Source organism: Aedes aegypti, chromosome 1, assembly GCF_002204515.2.
Source record: "Aedes aegypti strain LVP_AGWG chromosome 1, AaegL5.0 Primary Assembly, whole genome shotgun sequence".
Lineage (NCBI taxonomy): Eukaryota > Metazoa > Arthropoda > Insecta > Diptera > Culicidae > Aedes > Aedes aegypti.
Window position 1 is genome coordinate 74233690 of NC_035107.1, and position 21177 is coordinate 74254866.

A 21177-nucleotide genomic window follows, 5' to 3' on the forward strand; every position below is an offset into this window, starting at 1 on the left:
TCGAGATGTGGAGAGTCGACTGTATTACCATTTTTCTACAATTAACGATTATCTGTAGATGTAATCTCTTGTTTTCCGGTGATTATCTCACATTCCAGGAGTTGCCAGTAAAATGATCCCGTCTTTTCCCGCTTTTCTAGGTTTGGATTTCGATTGAAATAGCTTCCCACAAGTTCTCGTGAATCACTTTTAGGGTGTGCAAACTATGCGGTGAGAGAGCATGTTTCTCAACCTGCATATAAAACACGAACGCCACAGCAAAACGAACGGAAGAAATTGACATTATTATCGAAGACGGTCGAAATGGGAGTTGATGTCGCTTTCGTTGGAAGAATCGAACAATTTCGCAATGAATTAGGAAACTTTACCGCGTGTAAAGCCGTCATAAGCTAAACGTGGTGCTGGGTGCGATAAAGTTATGGCTAAATAACGCACTGGAATATGATAACCGGTAAGCCGATGGGCAGCAAACGAAGAGACGTCGATTGGACGTCGGTGGAGTTCAAAAATAGATCTTGATGATGGAGGTCAATATGGTGTTGCCGCGTTCATGGACGTAACAATTTGCTGACGTATGCCGAATAAAACCATAAAACGATACTTAACCGTGTGGTTAAAACTTCGAACATGGATTGCAGCACGAAATGCACATTACAGAAGTGGAACACTTTTTTCAATTTATTAGTATCTTCAAACATTACACGAATTTCTTTTATATTCTATGATAGGTCTTTGGATTGGATTTGTATCGGATTCGGATTGGCTTTGAATTGAATTCGGATTGGATTTGGATTAGGTTTAGATTGGCTTCGGATTGGATTTGGATTTGTATTGAATTTGGAAACAGGTTTGCTTGACCACGAAAAGCATATATTCAAAATCTATTTAAATAACATAGTCTTGTCGATAATTAAACACAAGTTGTTTAACACCAATAAGTTTTTATGTTGTCGAGTTATAATTATTCGGTAGTGTAGATGAGAATACATAACTTCTCTTCCGCTTTGTATTCACGTAGGTAGAGTGCTTATCATCGTGACGAACAAATTCACTCTCAGTTTAACGTATAGTTTGACTCCAATCGCAGTAAGCTCAGTTTGCATTGCAGATAATGACTGTGCATTGCATACATGGTTTGCTTCGATATGGTATGGTTTTGGCAAAGTAAAGCGCAGACTACTAGATTGATTGCACCACTAAATCGAGGATAAACTCAGAAGAGGGAATATCGAGTCAACAAACCTTCCTTACCCCAGTTTTTTATCTATCAAAAGTTAAAGAGTCGTTTTGTGACGATAGAGATTGTACCATCCATGTAGCCTCACAAAAAGCGACAATCTAATCTTTCTCCGCATTCGCACACACAAGCAGCGAAACTATGCCTCTGAAGGTGAGTCTGTACACACTGAAGACGAGGGGAAGAAACTTACCTCAATACTGAATTTTGTAAGACCAACCAGGAAGTATAACTTCACCAGTAATCTATCAAACAGTTGGCCATTTGTTAGTCTCTGTTGATATTTGGATTTTCACTTCACAACTCTTTTTCACACCACAACAACAATCACTTTCCCTAAACACTTGACTTGCACTCGGAAAACCATTCAAAAATGCATCAAATACGGAACATGTGTCAAACGAAAATCTCGCGGAACCGTGAAAGAGTGATGGAAATTCCCGTCCAATCTCGCAGCAACTCACAACTCCGATCCGAAGTTAACATAGGAGGGATTACGACGACGTGTTGCGAGCGAACTCAGCACAATATGTTGTTTCGGCAATGTTTAACTCAACAAGCACTCTCGTTTTCTTCTTAGATCGGGACACGACAAACGAGCGAACAACACGACCACGGTGTCAGTCGGGCCCGCTGTCGAATTCGCTGTTCATGTAGGGGAAGATGGTTCAAAATGTCCTTATTGAACTACTACTAAATTATTGGATTTGTGCAATATTATTATTTATTTAAATTATATGAAGGTTTTAGAAGATCGAGGGGACTAAAGTCGAAAATAATTTGTATGATGATGAGAAATTTTGCATTTGGAAAAATACGAAATAAACTCGGTACAAATCGGCGTCGACGGCGAAGCCATGAGTTTTTTTTCTGTAGGGCCTATCAAATTATTGTTTTACAGAAGTTATGTTGGTCTCAATTATTACGATTTTCACAAGTTTCGCAGTGTGCATAGATATGTATTGATTTCACTTGTTTGTGATTTTGTCTCATATTGGTGTTCAACCAGTGATATTTGTCAATTTCAATTTTCACTACGGAAAATATTCATTCCAGTAAAATATGTTTCCATAACTCTTCCAAAGAACTCACGAGGAATATCCCTTGTGATTCCTCCACGAACTTTTCAAATATTAAATCATGTACTTTTAAGAGATTCCTCTGAGAATTCCCTCGGGTATTTCTTCATGATTTATTTCCGTACTTTTTCTCTGAGTTCCTGATGGATTCCAAAGGAACATCATACCCGGGATTAATAGTAATTATTCAACATATTTTTCCTGAGGTTTCGCTTTTTATCTTAACAGCAAATTTCTCGAAGAAGGGTTCCGCCAGAAAATGCGTTAGAAATTATTTTAAACATTTCTTCTGGAAGATCCTCAACCTAGTTATTACAGATAAATCCCATGGGTTAGTTTAAAATAGTGATGCCCAACGTGATGTTTTTGTTCCAGAAAAAATAAATTGTGAGACTAATTATGGGTAGTAACGTAGAATTTACTCTAGTATGGAACGAGTGTTTTCTCAATGATAAGCTGCTATTTTGAGCTGTGTTGGCCTAATCGATTGCATTGCAGATAATCAGTTTGATGTTGTAGTATATCATTGATAAATTTTCCCTGATCTCTAGTGGAATTCCCTAACTTTCCAGATCAACAATTGAATTCCCTGACTCTCTAGGTTTTTTGAGGTAGTCGACACCCTGTAAATTACTGTTTCCCCTGGAATGTCGTCCTAGGATTCTTCGAAAAAAAATATACCAAATACTCATCCAAATAAAATACCAGAGAAAAGTAGATTTTGTATGAAAATTGACAGGAAAATTAGTTCATCCACTTCTCCTGGCCTATAGTAAATGAGCGAGAGAAATGGGTTTGATCATCACTCTCTCTTTGGGGCTCTCTCTCGCAGCTGCTTGGCGACTTGTAGCTAAAAATTTTGACGTGCTGGAACATTTCTGAGAACCGCTTCAGATACAACAACCGCAAATCTACAAGAGACACATAATTTGATCCTTAAGACACACAAAAATGTCATTTTTGCTAAGCTTCCTTGACTTCTGGTTTCCCCAAAAACCCTATAAATATTATTGCGGAATTCACGTTATTAAAAAGCTCTCACAATAATATTGAACTAATTTCCAAGAGATTTGTAGCAAAAGTTCTTATGCCACCCTTCGATTTATCTTGAGGAATTAAATTCTACAAAAATTCCTTAAGGAATATCGAGGGGTGTCCTCAACATTTTTGTTGCAGATCTGTTGAAAATTAGTAAAATATATTTTTTTAATTTCCTAAGAATTTAAAACAAAATGAAGTTTAGATTTTGAGCAATAAGTTTATTCATGTGACATTACTTAAACAATTGAAGCAAAATCAAAGAAAGAATTTTTTGATTGAAAAAAAATCAATGGCTGATTATACACTTTTAAAACTGTACACCGAGGCAACAATATTTCTCGAAAAATTATTCAAATAGTCTCAAGTCAAAAAAGTGAATAAACTTACTTTATTGATCCTACGTGTTTCGCAGGCGAAATTCCACATGTTCCACTCCTACCCAACTAGATTTTTCACTTTTAGAACGTTTAATTTTCGGATTTACAAAACGACGAAAGTAAGATTTTCAACTTTCGCAACCTAATCACTACTTTCGCCGCCCCGCTGTATAGAGAGACAAAGTGACTTAAACACGAATAAAAACAAAACACTACTTGAGCCGATTTTACACTGGTAGAAAAACGTCGAAAGTAACTGTATGAAACGGCTTATCATTTTGTTATATTTTTTTTGTTGAAAATAATAGAAATTACCTAGTTTTTGAACGCGATCTGTATGTATGCAAAATATGAGCGATGTACACGGCGAAAAAATGTTAAAAAGGTGATTGATTTTAAAACAGTTTTAGAAGACAGGTTGTGATTCTTCTCAATTAGTTTTTTTTAAAACCGTATGAAAGTTACTTACGTCGATTTGAAAAAGTAATCGAGATTTAGGTTTTCCATAAATAACGACTTATAAGCCAGTCAAAACCTATGATTTCAATGAATAATATAAAATAATTTTCGAGCAATCGCTAGAATAACTGATCCGATTTCAAAACAGGGAACAAGTCAAGCGAATTCGGATCACATGCGTGTTATTGGAACAATTTTTTTTTTCAAGAAGGGTACATTTTCTCTAAGTTTTCCTTCGAATTTTTCGTTTTGAACATCTTTGAGAAATCTGCCAAAAAGGTTACTCTTTTATGACTTTTCTTTATTATGTTATGATTTTTTTGCTGATGTAATCCACCATTAGCACCAGAACTATAATTGTTAAAATTCCCAAACAAGCCTTCGAAAAAATATATCCGAAAATTCATGCATAGTTACTCGTAAGAAAAAAAACCCGGTATGAATTTCTAAACGAAATCCTTAAGTAACCTCTGATGAAAATGATGTAGAAATTCCTGATGAACTCAAACAAGGATGTCTGAAAGAGTCCAGGAGGCTCTTGAGAATGTATTGGAGAGTTTTCAAGATAAATTGCTAAGATGATTATTGAAAAAAATCATTAGAAATTATTGAAGCAGTTGGGTTGTTTAGAAATGAAAAATTCACAGTTTTTGTAGCTTGACCGAAAAAGCACATTTTTCTAAGTGTAACACGTTTTAATTGCGCTTTTTGATATAGTAAATAGTAAATAATTTCATTCCGTCGACATAATGAAAAAAAAAAATTGCCGAGGAGTGATTCAAACCCGGGGTGATTCACACTAAATTCAAACGTTTTAAAATAGTTCCAGGGCACAGAACATCAGAACATTATAAAACTTTGGATTCTGGCTCAGTTTTTAACGTAGAATCAGAATATGTAAAAAACGGGATGCATCTAAACAAGCCAATTCCTAGGTAAAACTGTGGTTGCATTCTTGAAAGAATTCCATATGGAAATGGCGAGAAAAATAATTGGACAAACCAACGTAACTGGTGGAATACTTGTAGGGTTTCCTGGAAAAAATGTAAACGAATTATTTCAAATACTTAGGAATAACACTTTTGCTTCTATTTTTGGGAGAAATCCAGAATAAATCTTTGGAATATTTGTCAGAGTAACAACTTGAGATATCAACAGAAAAGTTAAAGGGAAAATCTGTGGAAGAAATCCTGAGATGTTACCTGGAAAATTTTTCGCGGCTACAAATGCAAAGTCATGCTGAAGGTGTCAGGATTCGATTCCCGGTCGGTCCAGGAACTTTTTGTAATGGAAATTTCCTTGACTTCCCTGGGCATAGAGTATCATCGTACCTGCCACACGATATACGAATGTGAAAATGGTAACTTTGGCAAAGAAAGCTCTCAGTTAAACTGAGAAAGTGCTCATTGAACACTAAGCTGAGCAGCAGGCTCTGTCCCAGTGAGGACGTAATGCCAAGAAGAAGAATGTGTAAGAACTTAAGCCAATGATTACAAAAAATGGTTTACACTTTTTTAGTAACATCTTATCGTACAGACACATTCTACCTTACTTCCCCCTAAGACGGACTTATTTCTTCATCATCTGTTGTTTTGCTTTGCTTTGCTAGCCATGCTTCGCTGCCCGAGTTTTTAACTCTCGCGCCGCGGCTCGACTTCGAGAATGTCAGATGGTCTCTCGCAGTTTATTCCTACAGTTACTGGTATGTACGTTCATCCCCATCGAAGACGGCCGGGCAAAAGTCTCAAGGTTTGCTTTGTATTTTTTCATGAACAACTAAGCCGTAACTAGGATACGCAGTAGGCCACGATGGAAAGAGTTATTAGGGGACGAGCACCAATTTTCGAACCATCCATTTTGGTCTACTTTGTCTCAAAATTAATTCTGATGACAAAATTTGTTTTTACTTGTATGCCACTCTGCTAAACTGAAGAAATAGTAAATCCTCTTATTTTACTTTTTTAAGAATTGCACTGTTGCTTGTTACTTTGTTCGTGAGATTTGTATCTATTAAGTTTTGGAGCAACGGAACAAAACACTTGCTACGGCATCGACGAACTGAGTAAGGCCGATTGATGAACCGGACGACGACGAAAGCTCGAAAAGAACTCATTCTCTGTCCGATAAACTCCGACTATACTTCAACTGAGCTGAGCTCAATTCTTTTCTTGCTCACACATCATTCGAGTGCTAAACGACGAGTGAAGTTTCGGTATCAATAGGCCTTTTCACATGACGTTCCAAATCAGCTGATCGGGAAGCTCTTTGACAGTTCTTCTATGAAAATGACAGCCTCGTGTTTGCACCGTTCCTCCACCGATGTAAACAAATGCATAGACGGACCTGTCACATGAAAAGGCCTATATTAGTAGGTAGGTATATGATTGAGAAAAATAAGCGAATGGAAATGGGGAGAGAAAAATGGCTTGTGTCGGAGACATTACTCCTTATGGCATTATACGCTAATCATTTTTAGCATATAGTATTTTATTGAGGTGACACCGCAGGCCAAGCGGATGGCGTTAAAATCGACTGTCAGACATTGGGGGGCTCGTCGCATGTGTGAGGAAATACGTACGTGCGATTAAATTAATGCAATCAAAACGATAAAATGGGACTTGATTCCACGATTGGATAAAATCTATTTTTTATCTCATAACACGGGGAGAGGCTTTCATTAGTCTAGAGGTAAAGTCCGTGGTTACAAAGCAGTACAATACTGAAGGTGTCTGGCTTGATTATCGGTTGGTCCAGGACCTCTTCGTAATTGAAATTTCCTAACTTCCCTGGGTATAGAGTATTATTGTGCCTGCCATACGATATGTGGATGCGAAAATGGAAACTTTAACGAACTAAGCTTTCAGTTAACAATTCTCAATTACTTTTTTCAAATCGACACGCAGGCTTCGTCCTTTGGCGGAGAGGCCTGTGTCATCCGCAAACAAGGATTTTTGACATCCCTGTGGTAACTCAGGTAAGTCAGATGTGAAAATATTGTATAATATTGGTCCCAAAATGCTGCCTTGAGGAACACCAGCTCTTACAGGAAATCTTTCAGATCTGGAGTTCTGATAATTAACCTGAAGTGTACGATTTGACAAATAACTTTGAATTATTCTAACAATGTATGTTGGAAAATTAGAGTTTTTTTAATTTTACGATCAAACCTTCATGCCAAACACTGTCGAATGCATTTTCTATGTCTAGAAGAGCAAGACCAGTAGAGTAGCCTTCAGATTTGTTGGAACGGATTAAATTTGTTACACGTAAAAGTTGATGAGTGGTCGAATGTCCATGGCGGAATCCGAACTGCTCATTGGCAAAAATTGAATTTTCGTTTGTGTGGGCCATCATTCTGTTTAAAATAACCTTTTCAAAAAATTTACTGATGGAGGAAAGCAAACTGATTGGACGATAGCTAGAAGCTTCTGCAGGATTTTTGTCTGGTTTTAAAATTGGAACAACCTTAGCATTTTTCCATTTGTCAGGAAAATATGCTAATTGAAAACATTTGTTAAATATATCAACTAAAAATGATAAGCTACTTTCTGGAAGTTTCTTGATGAGGATGTAGAAAATTCCATCATCGCCAGGAGCTTTCATATTTTTGATTTTTTTAATAATAGTTCTCACTTTTTTCAAATCAGTCTCACAGGCATTTTCGAAAACGTTCTCTTGAAGTCCTGAGTAACTTGATTTTCAATTGGACTAGTAATTCCTAAATTAAAATTGTGCGCACTTTCAAACTGCATAGCAAGTTTTTGAGCTTTTTCGCAATTAGTTAGTAATAATTGGTTTTACTCTTTCAATGCCGGTATTGGCTTCTGTGGTTTTTCCAAAATTTTAGATAATTTCCAAAAGGGCTTAGAGTCAGGGTCCAATTGAGAAACTTATGTTCAAAATTTTTGTTTCCTAATTGTGCAAAACGTTTCTTGATTTATTTCTGCAAATCCTGCCATATAATTTTCATAGTAGGATCGCGACCAACGAAAAATCGAAGGCACGGGTCCAAACAAGGATCGTAAAGGGATCAATAGTAGAAAAAATAGTACTGAAAAGTACTGTTTTAGTAGCACTTAAAAGTACTGTTTTATTGCTTTAGGTAGTTTTTAAGAAAACTTCCAATAGCAGAGATAATCCGTGTACGCACAGCACGAAGGTACGATGCGCACTGGAAGCAATTCCTCCATTGATTCTTCTAAAACACCATTACCAGAGTTGTGAACAGTCATAAGATTCACACTACAGTAGCCAAGCCAAGCATAAATCACGGTCAGCTAAGCCAATGAATCTCACTTCTATCGATGTTGTAGGCAAAACCCAAGTAACAATGAGAGCTGAACAGTAAGAGTATTGGCTGAAAATTGACTGGTTAATGGTGTATATGGCTGAATACGGAGATAGCTGAACACTTGTTTGAAGAAAGGTTTGTTAAACCTTTGTATTCATCGATATACTTAAGGCTGAACACCATGCTGTATAAAAGATTGTTAATCTATATAATTCACTTTAATGCAGCTATTCCTTTTTGTATTTATTGAAGGTTGTTTCAAACTGTACAGTAACTATTGTACCTCTATATTTTTCCAATAAACAAAATCTGCATCAATTATATAAATGCAACCTGATTGGGCGCTGTATGTTTCTTTATTTTTTTTTGTTACTTGATACTACAATGCAAAGTTATATTTGTTTTCACCTGTTTCGAAACACAACTGCTCTTGAAATTAATCTATAAGCACTAAAATAATTCATTTTTTTGTTGAGCTAGAGCACGCATAATAAAAGTACATTTCACCATAAATATTACCAGTAAAAATTTACGACACAAATTTAGCACAATAAAATATAAATGAAGGTGCCAACTTGTATATATGTTCCACATCATTATTGCGGCGCTTATATTAAATCCACATCCAGCGGCGGCGGTAACGCGCAGAAGATATGCACGCAATTCAAACGCAACGTCAAAATTCAAGTAGGCTTGGATTTTTTCGTCCTTCAAGGACACAAATGTTTCAAATTTGCCCAATCTGAAACATTTGGTGATTTTCATTATCACTGCGACGGTATATCGACATTTTCAGATAATCGCATTACGTGGATTTATCTTGCATAGCACAATATTAATCAGAACATTCAAATTCCATCATACACCATTAGTGTGTGTTTCGAACTGCCAGCGCCATTGTATATCCTCATAGTCGAAACCATGTAAATATTTTGGACATCTACTGACTTCTGACTTATTGCTGAATTGAAGTTGCACAAGCGATTGTTATGCTTCGCACAATTGCTGCTATTCTAAAAATAGAATCGTTGTCATTCAAAAGAGTTCGTCGCATGCACATGTTAAACCTCAATTCAGCTTTCCAAGTAGCTTTAAATCGCCAAAATTAGATGATTAGGAGCTGAACAATCGAGTGTAGGGTCTTGGCATCACCTTTGTTCAAACAAAAGCTGTTTTAAATTAGTTATAGAAGCGTTTAAACTGCATCAAATTGTTATCTGGGAATGTCTTGACAGCAGGGCCGTACATTTTCATTTCATTGAAAGCATTTTCAGTCCCCAGCTGAATGACTCAAGCTTGCCCTTCAATTGAAACTCTACTGCTTCGTTTCAATCCGATAAACCTTTCCTTTCATCGCAGCAAGCGTAGTCTCTCATTTCTTTCGTGCTGCTTGTGCATCGCGCGTCATAAATCGGAGCCTCACCGCACCGAGCTAGTTTTTCAATCGGTAGCCTCTAACTTTAGGAGCTGATTAACTCAAATGAACGACGTGGTAGCCCGCATTGTTTCTCTATCTTAATTTATCATCTAACAAGTTACATACATTACTATTGCAAAAACAAGAGTAAAATATAATTTCAAACATATAAATTATTATTCCCAGTCCTGACCATTGCAAATTCTGCGGATGGTTCTTTCAAAAATATTCAAAAATAATTGTTCTGAAACTGTGATACTTCATAAAAATAATAATCAAATAAAAAAATGAAATCATCCAGCGAGTGCTCCGAAGTTTCATGTTCTTCAAGTATTTCTGCCACATGTCTCTCAATGATTTCGTCAGTAAAATAGTAAACTTATGTTGGACTGATAACTCTCATAGAAATCATCCAAATATTTCAATAGAAAATTCAAGAAATCTTCCGTGATTTCCTATCTAAAACACATAAAGGACCGTTTCGGTCCTAGCTAAGAATTAAATTTCAAATAATCACTCTGGACTCAATTTTCTACCGATTTTTCTGAACATTTTAAGAATGATGCATCTACATATCTGGTTTTGAGGAAAAATATGTAAGAGGTTATTTGGAATTTCAGGCTAGAGTTATAAAGGGGGTCTCCTGGGTCAAATCGGGTCGAAAATCGATCTACTTCCTCGTTAATTGTTGAAAACTGTAAAAAAATCATCGCAAATGTAGTGAATTATTCTTAATTTGATGTGAACGTCATGTTATAGTTGATTTGACTAATCAGATTCAGGTTTTGAATGCACTAGGTTGCAAAAAAATAATATTTTAAGTCCACTTTAAGGTAACTTTGTGGACAAATCTGAAATTACGTGCTTTCCCGTATGCCTTTCAAATTTCGTTATTTTCTTTCTGGAATGTATCTTATAATAATCTTATCTATCTATCTAGTTTTCATTGCTCCCTATTACTTTGAGCAAAACAGACCGATTTGCCGGTAAACAAATTAAATAGATGCTTAACGAAATATTTAGCTATTGCTTTAGAAATTATTACAGCTATTCTTCAAATGATTTCTTCAAAAAAATAATGTTTCTCCTGGAATTTCTCCACGGATTTAAACTACAGTCATCTCTCCCTAACTCGATATTGAAGGGACCATCGAGTTAGGGAGGTATCGAGTTACAGAACACAAAACCAGTGCAAATGCAATCCAAGGGACCATCGAGGTAGCCATGAAAACCAACTCTTACTATGGTTCTCTAACTCGATATCGAGATACAGAATATCGAGTAAGGGAGAGTTAACTGTAGAATCATTCAGAGGATGCCTCCAGAGGTTCCTCCAATAATTTCTCCATGGACTCATCATATACTTCCCTGATATTCATGTATAAAACTTAAAATAAATTCTTAAAATAATTCCGTCAGGCATCAACCAAAAATTCTACTGCCTTAAAACTTCTGAGATTTTATTCAGAAATTGTGCCAGAGATTCCACCAGAATTTTCTTTTTTTTTTAAAGAGATTCCTCCAAAAGTTTCTAGGAACATTTGATCAGTATAAACTTAACGGAACCTTGAGGAATTTCATCAGAATGTCTTCAAAGAATTCCAACAAGAAAAGGTTCAAATATTCCTCCAGGAATTTCTCCAGAATATGTCCAAGGAATTACGGATTCTAGAAATTTTAAATTCATTGTTTTGAATTTCTGCGATTGTTTTTTTTTTAAATATATCTTTGAATTCTATTATTTCATAAAGTAATTTCTCCAAGATTTAAAGTGGATTCAACTATGAATTCTTCGAACCATTCCGCCTACGATACCTTAATTTATTCCAGAGTCTAGAGATTCATAAATTACGCCAGCAATTTTTCATGAATTTTTCCAGCAGCCTTTTTAACGAACAATGCAATTATAATTCTTGGAATGCTCTACAAATTATCCCAAAAAATCGTACAGGTATTCGTTCAAAAACCTGAAAAACAATTTTCTCCGAATTTCTTCTGCAATTATGAATTTTTGCAGAGCTTTCCCAAAATGTTTATGCAAGAACCATTCTTTGTACCGTAAAACGGGGTAACTTTGATAGTTTTTTCGAAGAAAACTTGAATATTGATGCATTCTGTTTCAAAGAATTATAATTTACATTTTTAAAACAAGTACTGGCATACTAGCTATCGATTGCAGTTGATAGATTGCCAAAAGATTTATTTTAAAAGGATATATAATTTATCATACAATCGAAAGTCGGGTTTCTGTTTTGGGGTAACCTTGATAATGGAGTATAAATCGAACAAAATTGAATGAATTACGTAACATTTGTAGGGCATTGCATACCTCTAGGCGTTTAACGTTATATGGAAATTTCTGACTTAGATTACAAAAATGTTCACAGTTTGTGAAAATGCTTTTCGCTAAGAGATTTGATACTGTTTTCAAGTTCTATGATAACTAGGCTGTCAAAGATAAGTGGCCAACTATTCAAAACTACATCAAATAGTGATCGTAGAACAGATTGTTTGTAAGCGTTTCGAAAATGCTAAAATTGTGTCAATTTTTGATATTCGTTTAAAAAGCCTCAAATGTTCTTGATTCAAGTGAAAACCGCTCTTACATGAAGTGTCATACTAATATTCTTTAGTTTTACATTCGTTCTGCTTAACTGATTAACAGAAATTATGACATTTCGTTTAGTATGTGGTGGGTTACGTACTATCAAAGTTACCCGCATTATCAAAGATACCCCGTTTTACGGTACTACTTATGTATCTTCAAGGATTCTATGGGGAACGAAATTCTCCATTGATTCCATTAGAAATTCAATGATTCTTTTTTGACGTTAACTACGTCTTACGGCAATATATTGGGTGTCAATTGAAAATCTAAAATTTTGCGACCGTCACGAAATTATGAAAGATTTTGAACGCTAATAACTCAGTCATTTATCGATAGATTTTAAAATTTTTCCCACCAATCGGTCGGAAATGTATACAGCAATTTCCTCGAATAAAGAAAACTATTGAATATCGACAATAAACTATTGAAAATTTGGAAAATGTCGACCCCTTTCTTACGCAATCAATCACGTGCAAGCAGTTTTCCACGCTTCTTTTGCGTTCCGCTTCGCACTATAAAAGCAGACTGATTCCTGCTTCTTCGCTCATTCTTCTTTTTGCCGTTAGACTGTGAACATGGTCGGCAAGCAAGTCTCCAGTGCCTTTCGCATTCTCAGCTCAGTTTTCAATGGAACGCGAATGGAACAACAACACGCCGCCACGACTGAAGCCGCTTGTTGAAGCGCCCATCGTCATCGCCACCGTAAACCTCATCGGGCGAGGAGGATTTCTACCAGTGCGCCGTCAAAATGTGTCCGTGTTACGCAAATTCAACAATTCAATCGGCCCTTTCCAGAGCCAACAAATGTGTTTTAAAGAGTTGATTGTGTAATATTCCCAAATTTGTTCGAGATGGCTGAAGAAAATCGACCAAAGCCGCTTGTTGAAGCGCATATCGTCATCAGCACCGAAAATCTCACCGGGCGAGGAGGATTGCAACCAGTTCGCCGTCAAAATGTGTCCATGTTACGCAAATTCAACAATTCAATCGGCACTTTTCAGAGCCAACAAATGTGTTTAAAGAGTTGATTGTGTAATATTCATTAACTTGTTCGAGATGGCTGAAGAAAATCGACCAAAGCCGCCAAAATGTGTCCGTGTTACGCAAATTCAACAATTCAATCGGCCCTTCCGGAGCCAACAAATGTGTTTTAAAGAGCTAATTGTGTAATATTCCTTAATGTGTTTACCACATACTTGCTATAATTTCTTAATTCATCTCATAGCAGCATACAATAATTGATTTATTACGAATAATTGACAATACGGCAATTTGAGGATGTTTCCGAGGACGCTGCTGCAGTACCGTCGGGATGCAATAACAGCATGATGGTAATCTTGTACATCCCTTACCCAGACATCAGTTTCATATAGCCTATTTCCCAGATAAGAAAACGAAGAATTTGAAAGGAGGAGCATCACCTGCTATTCTAAGGGTATAAAGCATCCCTTCTTTGTTGAATTCGGTTTCATTCTGTTTTCGCTTTCGAGCTGGTAAGAGCTCTCCCAAACCTGCTCAGCTCCTCGCTACCAGAGGCAAGCTGTTTGTACGAGATGGCTGAAGAAAATCGACCAAAGCCGCTTGTTGAAGCGCACATCGCCATCCGCACCGCAAATCTCATCGGGCGAGGAGGATTGCAACCAGTGCGCCGTCAAAGTGTGTCCGTGTAACGCAAATTCAACAATTCAATCGGCCCTTTTCAGAGCCAACACATGTGTTTTAAAGAGTTGATTGTGTAATATTCCCTAAGGTGTTTACCACATCTCTTTATTCATCTCATAGCATCATTCAACAACTGATTTATACGGCAATTTGAGGATGCTTTCGAGGACGCTGCTGCTGTGCCGTTGGGATGAGTGCTCAACATTTCACAACGATTGTAAAATAGAGTGGCATTTCAAATAGCGTCTTTGTTTTCCCATATTTTATGGGACAACTTCGATGAATCACATGTAACAAAATTGCGCAGTCGATTCTAGTACACGACACTGAAGACGGCCTTACAGTTGAGGTCGAAATACGCGTATCTGTCAAAGGATACAAACTCTAGTGGAATTTAATGATATTGTAGTAAATTTAGTTTCATAATCTACTTCAAATTGCACAATTAAAATAATTTTGGAAATTGTGATAATGGATCAGAAATTTACCTTCATAATAAAAAATAAAACAAATGATTATCAATAGCTATAATAGCTAATATTGAATATTTAGTAAATGTCAACCCTTCCAACAAATCATTCATTTCTTACCATTAGCATTTTCTGAGATTTTCAAGTAATTCTCAGCCCAACACATCATTGGCACATGCCCATTTCCCAGATTGGACTATCAGAAAGAGAAGAACACGAAAGGGAGGAGCATCATTTGCTATTCTAAGGTAATAAAACATGCTTTCTACGTCAGATTCTGTTTCATTCCATTTTCGCTTTCGAGCTGGTAAGTGCTCCGAACCTGCTCAGCGAGGAGTAGCTCGCTGCCAGAAGCCTGCTGAGATGTAGGTTTTCAAGTTGCCAATCCAGCGTCTGGTTTGTGAAATCGAACAAGATTTCTAGATTGGCTCGCGCTTTGAAAATTGGACCTGCAGGAATCAGTGTGCGCTAATGCAAGATTTGTACGAGATGACTGAAGAAAATCAGCCAAAGCCGCCTGTAGAAGCGTTCATCGTCATCGCCACCGCAAATCTTTTCAGGCGAGGAGAAATTTAGTCTGTGCGCCGTCAAAATGTGTCTGTGTTACTCGAATCTAACAATTCAATCGGCCCTTTCCAGGGCCAACAAATGTGTACTAAAGAGTTAATTGTGTAATATTTCCTAATACCACATACTTGCTATAATCACTTAATTCATCTCGTAACATCATAGAATATCTGATATGTTATGAATATTTGCAAATAAGAGCCTTCCTTAGCCGAGTGGTTAGAGTCCGCGGCTACAAAGCAAAATCATGCTGAATGTGTCTGGGTTTGATCCTGGTCGGTAATTTCGTAATGAAAATTTTCTTAATTTCCCTGGGCATAAAGTATCATTGTACCTGCCACAGGATGTACGAATGCGAAAATCGCAATTTTGGCAAAGAAAGCTCTTAGTTAATAGCTGTGGAAGTGCTCATTGAACACTAAGCTGAGATGTAGGCTCTGTCACAGTGGGGACGTTATGCCAAGAAGAAGAATAATTGACAATACGACAAATTGAAATTTACGTTGGCGATGACGATATCGATAACTGGAGCACTTTTCCGAACGAAGAGCTTCTCACTGTTCTTAAATTCACAAACCGTTACATTCTGGAAGGTTGCTAATATGACAATTGACTTAAATTCAAATGCAGCAAATCACATGGCGTAGTTAACGTCATGCGGTCGTGTCTTGTACACAACCCCCACTGATTTTCATTGGGTTTTTCAAGTAATTCTTGAAATTATTGTCTAGAAAATTTTCTATGGATTATATTATTACAAAAATATATTCAGGCATTCGTCCAAAAACAGAGCAAATTTTCCAGATCGCCCAGAGAATTCTCCTAGAATACTGGGATTATCACCACTACGTATTCGTTCAGAAATTTTTCCATTGAAAATCCCTCAAGGATAATTCTTGATTTTAGTGGAGTTTTCTAGTTTTGTTTTGTTTATTGTAGACCTTTTAATCCAACAAGGATCATTCAGGTCTGTATATTTATTAAAAACCATTTGAAATTGGAAGTTTTACAATCTTTCATTATTTCATCGTACCGTTTCTGTTGTCGTTTACTTCGCTTATCAACTTTAATTATCCATCCTTCGACATCTTTTGAGTCTGGATTTGGTCCGGAATCCGTATCCATATCCACAGTTTTCTAGTGATTTCTTAATGAATTCTGAGAAAAAAACACTTTTTAAAAAATTCTTGGGACATTCATTCTAAAATTCTGTCAACAAATTACCGAAGGATTTTAAGAGTTTTACCACGAGCTCCTCATAACAATATTCTTGAATCTCCATAATTCACTGCTAAAAATGTTCATGGACTGCCCAACATTATCTTTCCTAAAGGTTTCTGAAAGATCTCATTTATGAATTTTCTTTTAGAGTTTCTCCAAGTATTCAAGGATTCCTTCAAAGATTTATCCTGAATACATTTCTTTAAGGATCACTAGAGACTTCAAAAATGAAAATGAAAAGAAAAATAAAAAAATAAACAAGGAAAAAATTCGAAAAATTATGTAGGAAAGACTGAAAATGCCTGCTAGGACAATAATATCAATGTAAGATCCTTTTTCTTATCGAACAATACAAATCGAGTTACGTTATATCGAGGTATTATTGTGCTATTGAACAGTTGAGGTAAGACCATTGAATAAATAGTATATTACGTTAATGAAATGGTTGTTTTTGGATAGATTTTCCTTTAATGGGCGAATAAGGCTTGAATGATGGTTTTGTTTTAACTAAGTGACTAATAGTTTAACAATATAACTCTGTGAAACTTTTGTAAAGGTAAAATGTATTCCTTGAGCTCTCAATAAATAACTGTAGAAGTGCTCATAAAAAACACTAAGCTCAGAAGCATATTCTGTCCCAGTGAGGAAGTAACGCCAAAAAGAAGAAGAACAATGTAATACTTCATACTTTTCATGAAGCATATAATGGCATTCAATCACAAAAAAAGCGAACTGTTATGTCGATTGTGTGCAAGTATGCATAGAGATTACATTAAACACGAAATGAGTCACAAGCATGTCACAAAAAGAAATAGATTGTACTATTTGTGTCACTAAAGTAGGTAAGAATCAGATCTCCAAAATTGCTAGTGTCTAGCGATAAAGAATCCCTAAAAATCACAAAAGAAGAATGTCTTACTTTCTATGGTTATCTGGTATGTCGGTTTCCTCCGCTCTATCTTTCAAACCAACACCGACATGTTACGTCAGAAAATGAAATCCGCAACGCGAAATAAGACGATGATGAATCAACACGAGGAATCCAAACTCTGCAAAAAATAAGTCGAACAAAAATGTGCATTGTTGCTTACCTTTTCGTAAGAGCAAAAATCGTCCGTCTGCGCCGGGCTAAATATGTTTCAAGTTTCCTTCTTACGCACTTTACCCCAATAAAATTCAATTCACAGTTTGTTCCCCTTGCTCTTGCTCGCACTTTGATGTTGAAACTTCACAAACAGAACCACCACTAAACTCCCCGCACTGACACTCTCTACTTACAAATTGAAGCAAAATCCACAAAGTTAAACGATTATTGTTCACTTTCTGTCACCACCAGTTCACAAAGTTGCACTTTTACCGTCCTCTTATCAAATCTTTCCGATTTAGAAACAGTTTTCCTTGCATACGTGATCTCTTCGCTGTCTACATATCTATCTATCCCTGCCTATATGTAACATATTATCATCTCCCACGAGATGTTTGAAAACCATCAAATTAATCACACAGAGGACAAACAACCACAAGTCAAGCAGTAGGCTGCTCTGAGGCAAAATGAACCGACCGAAAGTGGCACGCATTCAAAACACCGACACCGACAACAGAACCACCAGCCAGCAAGCTCTGAACTCAGAGAGGAGAGAGGGCGATGACACGCTTGGAAGCGCTCACGCTTTAATTGAATTCGGTCTTCGAAGAATCATTTCTTATTTCTCATTGTTCAAATTTGATCAAATAAGAAACTGATAATTTTATTAGACTTGAAATTCTCAAGAATTAATGCAATGTTTATTTTAGGAAAACTGTACTGGACTCTTTTGAGGATGGTATCAATCCAGGATATCATAATCCATCATCACTATGCGAAAGTTTTTGTTTTTAGTGTGTAAGTGAATCGAGAGCGAATATTTATGTTGCGTGAGTGTCGATGAACCGATATGCCGGCGATGCGAAAAGCTTAACGAATGCTGTCGGTTTTATCTGAGCCTTTGCATAAAGTAAGCATAAACTTCTTCGGAAGCTGTTATTTATAAAATGTGAAACAAAATGGGTGTTTGTCTCATTTCTTTTTTTTTAATTTCTTTATTAGTATCATTCCAAAAATTACATTCATTATTTCTTATATCTAGGTGTTCTGTGTTATTAGGCAACACTATCATCCTAATTTGGTAAAACAAATCTAAGATTTTATCAACATTTTGTTAACAATATATTACATTTCATTTGCCGTAGCAGTTTAGATTTTTTACAGGTGAGTTGATTTCACCTGCTTATAAGAGAGAAAAAAACGTGTTGAATATACTTAACCTAAACATATAAAGCCTGATTCGCTGCTGACAAGTAATTTCTCGGCCTATCTTGATGCATGGGAAATTTCTGCAAGGAATCGATCAAGAATGCGCTTTTTCTGATCGCAGTACGCAGTTGAAAAGAACTGTCGGTTCAAATGGGAGTCGCTGTAGAAAATTTCTGCAAGGAATCGGCGAGAAATTTCTTTAGCGATTCCTTTTCAGTAGCAAATCAGGCTTAAAGCCCGGTTTGCTACTGACAAGAAAAGGAATCGCCTATCTCGATGCGTGGAAAATTTCTCCCAAGAAATGGTCAAGAAAATCACTTTTTTCTTATCGCAGTACGCAGTTGAGAAGAAATGTCACTTCAAAGGGGGCTCTCTGTAGGAAATTTCTTGACCCTTTCAGTCAAGGAATTTCTTTACTTTTCTTGAGCGAAACAGCATACTTAGCTTAACGCATTAATCGTGACAATAGAAGATTGTAACGATTTTTGCCTGAAATTATTGATTATTTTATTTGACATTTGTTCCAATGTTTCAACATTGGATATTCTATGTAACTCATTGGTACTATACCAGGGAGGAAGCCTCAGAATCATTTTCAAAATTTTATTTTGAATTCTCTGCAGAGCTTTCTTCCTGGTATTAAAACAGCTAGTCCATATTGGTACAGCATACAACATGATTTTTGAAAGTTAAATTCTTATCTAGCATGAGCCCTACACAGAGACGGAATTCAACTCAATTTTGGGTTGTTTCAACGCAATTCCGCAGTTGAGCCCAATAACTCAATTTTGGCTAAATTTCCAAGGTCCCCACTAGGTATATAATATGCTCATTTAGACGAATATAACGTTATTTTAGTAAAACAATATATTTATTCAGTGCGTTCAATGTTGCATGAGATCTCTACACAGTCTTGATGGAACAGCCATGCAATTGCTAATTTTTAAAACATTCCAAATATTACAATTTTTATTTTTTCACTATCTGGCCACTATTTGCTGAATGGATTTGAATTAAGAAAATAATGACGGAGAACCATTCCAAATTGAGGTATTTTGTTGATCATATTCACTGAAATCTGTTCCTTAACCACGAATAATTTAAAAAAAACTAACTTATTGCTGTTCGTTTTATCACTCCAAACAAGAATTTTATCTTTTTTGTACATATTTAGCTGTAAACTTCTTTTAGGTTTTACCAATAGTAAAAGTATTACAATTCAAAGTTAACCTAAATATAGGAAAATAAATATAAACTGGGAAACAACATTCTGTAACTTCAACAGAGAAATAAGTTAGTTTAAACTGTTTCCCAAATGTTTTTTGAGCGCTACAGTATTTCAAACTGTTGTTTGTCAGATTATCCTGACGTTTTCAGTCAGTAATTAACTATCAAATAATATAAAACTTTGTTTTTAATTTCTGGATTTTAATGTTTCGTTTTAGCTCAATTGTTGTGGAAAACAAATACAAAATTTAAGGGGGGGGGGGGGTGCTTGATATGCTACGTATTTTCCAAGAGGGGGTATCAGCATTTGTGACTAAATGCTACGAGGGGGGAGGGGGGTATAAAAAATCAGTGAAAAAATGCTACGTCATTTATGGACGGTCCCAAAGGAAATTTCCATTGCGAAAAGATCCTGGACCGACCAAGAATCGAACCCAGACACCTTCAACATGGCTTTGCTGTGTAGCCGCGGACACTAAAATTTGTTTTTTCAATTTGTTTTTCAATTCGAATAATTTCAATCGATTCAATTTTTCATATATTTATTTACTTTAGACATATTTATAGAGCCTTCCTTAGCCAAGTGGTTAGAGTCCACGGCTTAAAAAAAAAGCCATGCTGAAAGGTTCTGGGTTCGATTCCCGGTCGGTCCAGGATCTTTTCGTAATCGAAATTTTCTCGACATCCCAGGGCATAGAGTATCTTCGTACCTGCCACACGATATACGAATGCGAAAATGGCAACTTTGGCATAGAAAGCTCATAATTAATAACTGTGGAAGTGTTCAGTGAACACTAAACTGATAAGTAGGCTCTGTCCTAGTGAGGACGTAATGCCAAAAAGAAGAAGAAAAAGGCATATCTATCAAAGGCAAAAGTTCTGTCACTTCGCCTTGTGCCGTCTTCTCCAGGAAATGTTAGACTCTGGAGTGTACTATTAGGGTAAGGATGCATATCAATGAAAAAATGCATTGTGGTCATTATGGCGCTTACATCGACCATGCAAACATAGGCAGTACAGCACAAACTTCGGCATGTTTTAAATATTCCATCTGATGGATATTCAGAACCACTCCAGCGACCAAGATGGTTCCAATCAGTGGAAAATAATAAAATTATTTTTGTAATAAATTTTCACCATTGCCACATTTTTGTCTGCTAGTGTACCGCACAGCGCCACCTCTCGTCGAGCATTTTCTTTCCACCAGTCTAGCATGCCATCCTCCGCC

At 36.3% G+C, this 21177-nt stretch overlaps 1 protein-coding gene across 2 annotated transcripts in view; it reads right to left on the reverse strand.

Moving 5' to 3' along the window:
* LOC5574257 overlaps nucleotides 1-17990 on the reverse strand; it is a 102308-nt gene extending 84318 nt beyond the window's left edge. The window contains exon 1 of one of the 2 annotated variants that reach the window (XM_021840054.1): nucleotides 17521-17990. The gene's annotated coding sequence lies outside the window, so the exon portion shown is untranslated. Of the gene's footprint in view, nucleotides 1-1430; nucleotides 1727-17520 lie in introns of those variants that run through there. The other variant, XM_021840063.1, reaches the window with a different exon arrangement.
* Nucleotides 17991-21177: the final 3187 nt, after the last annotated feature.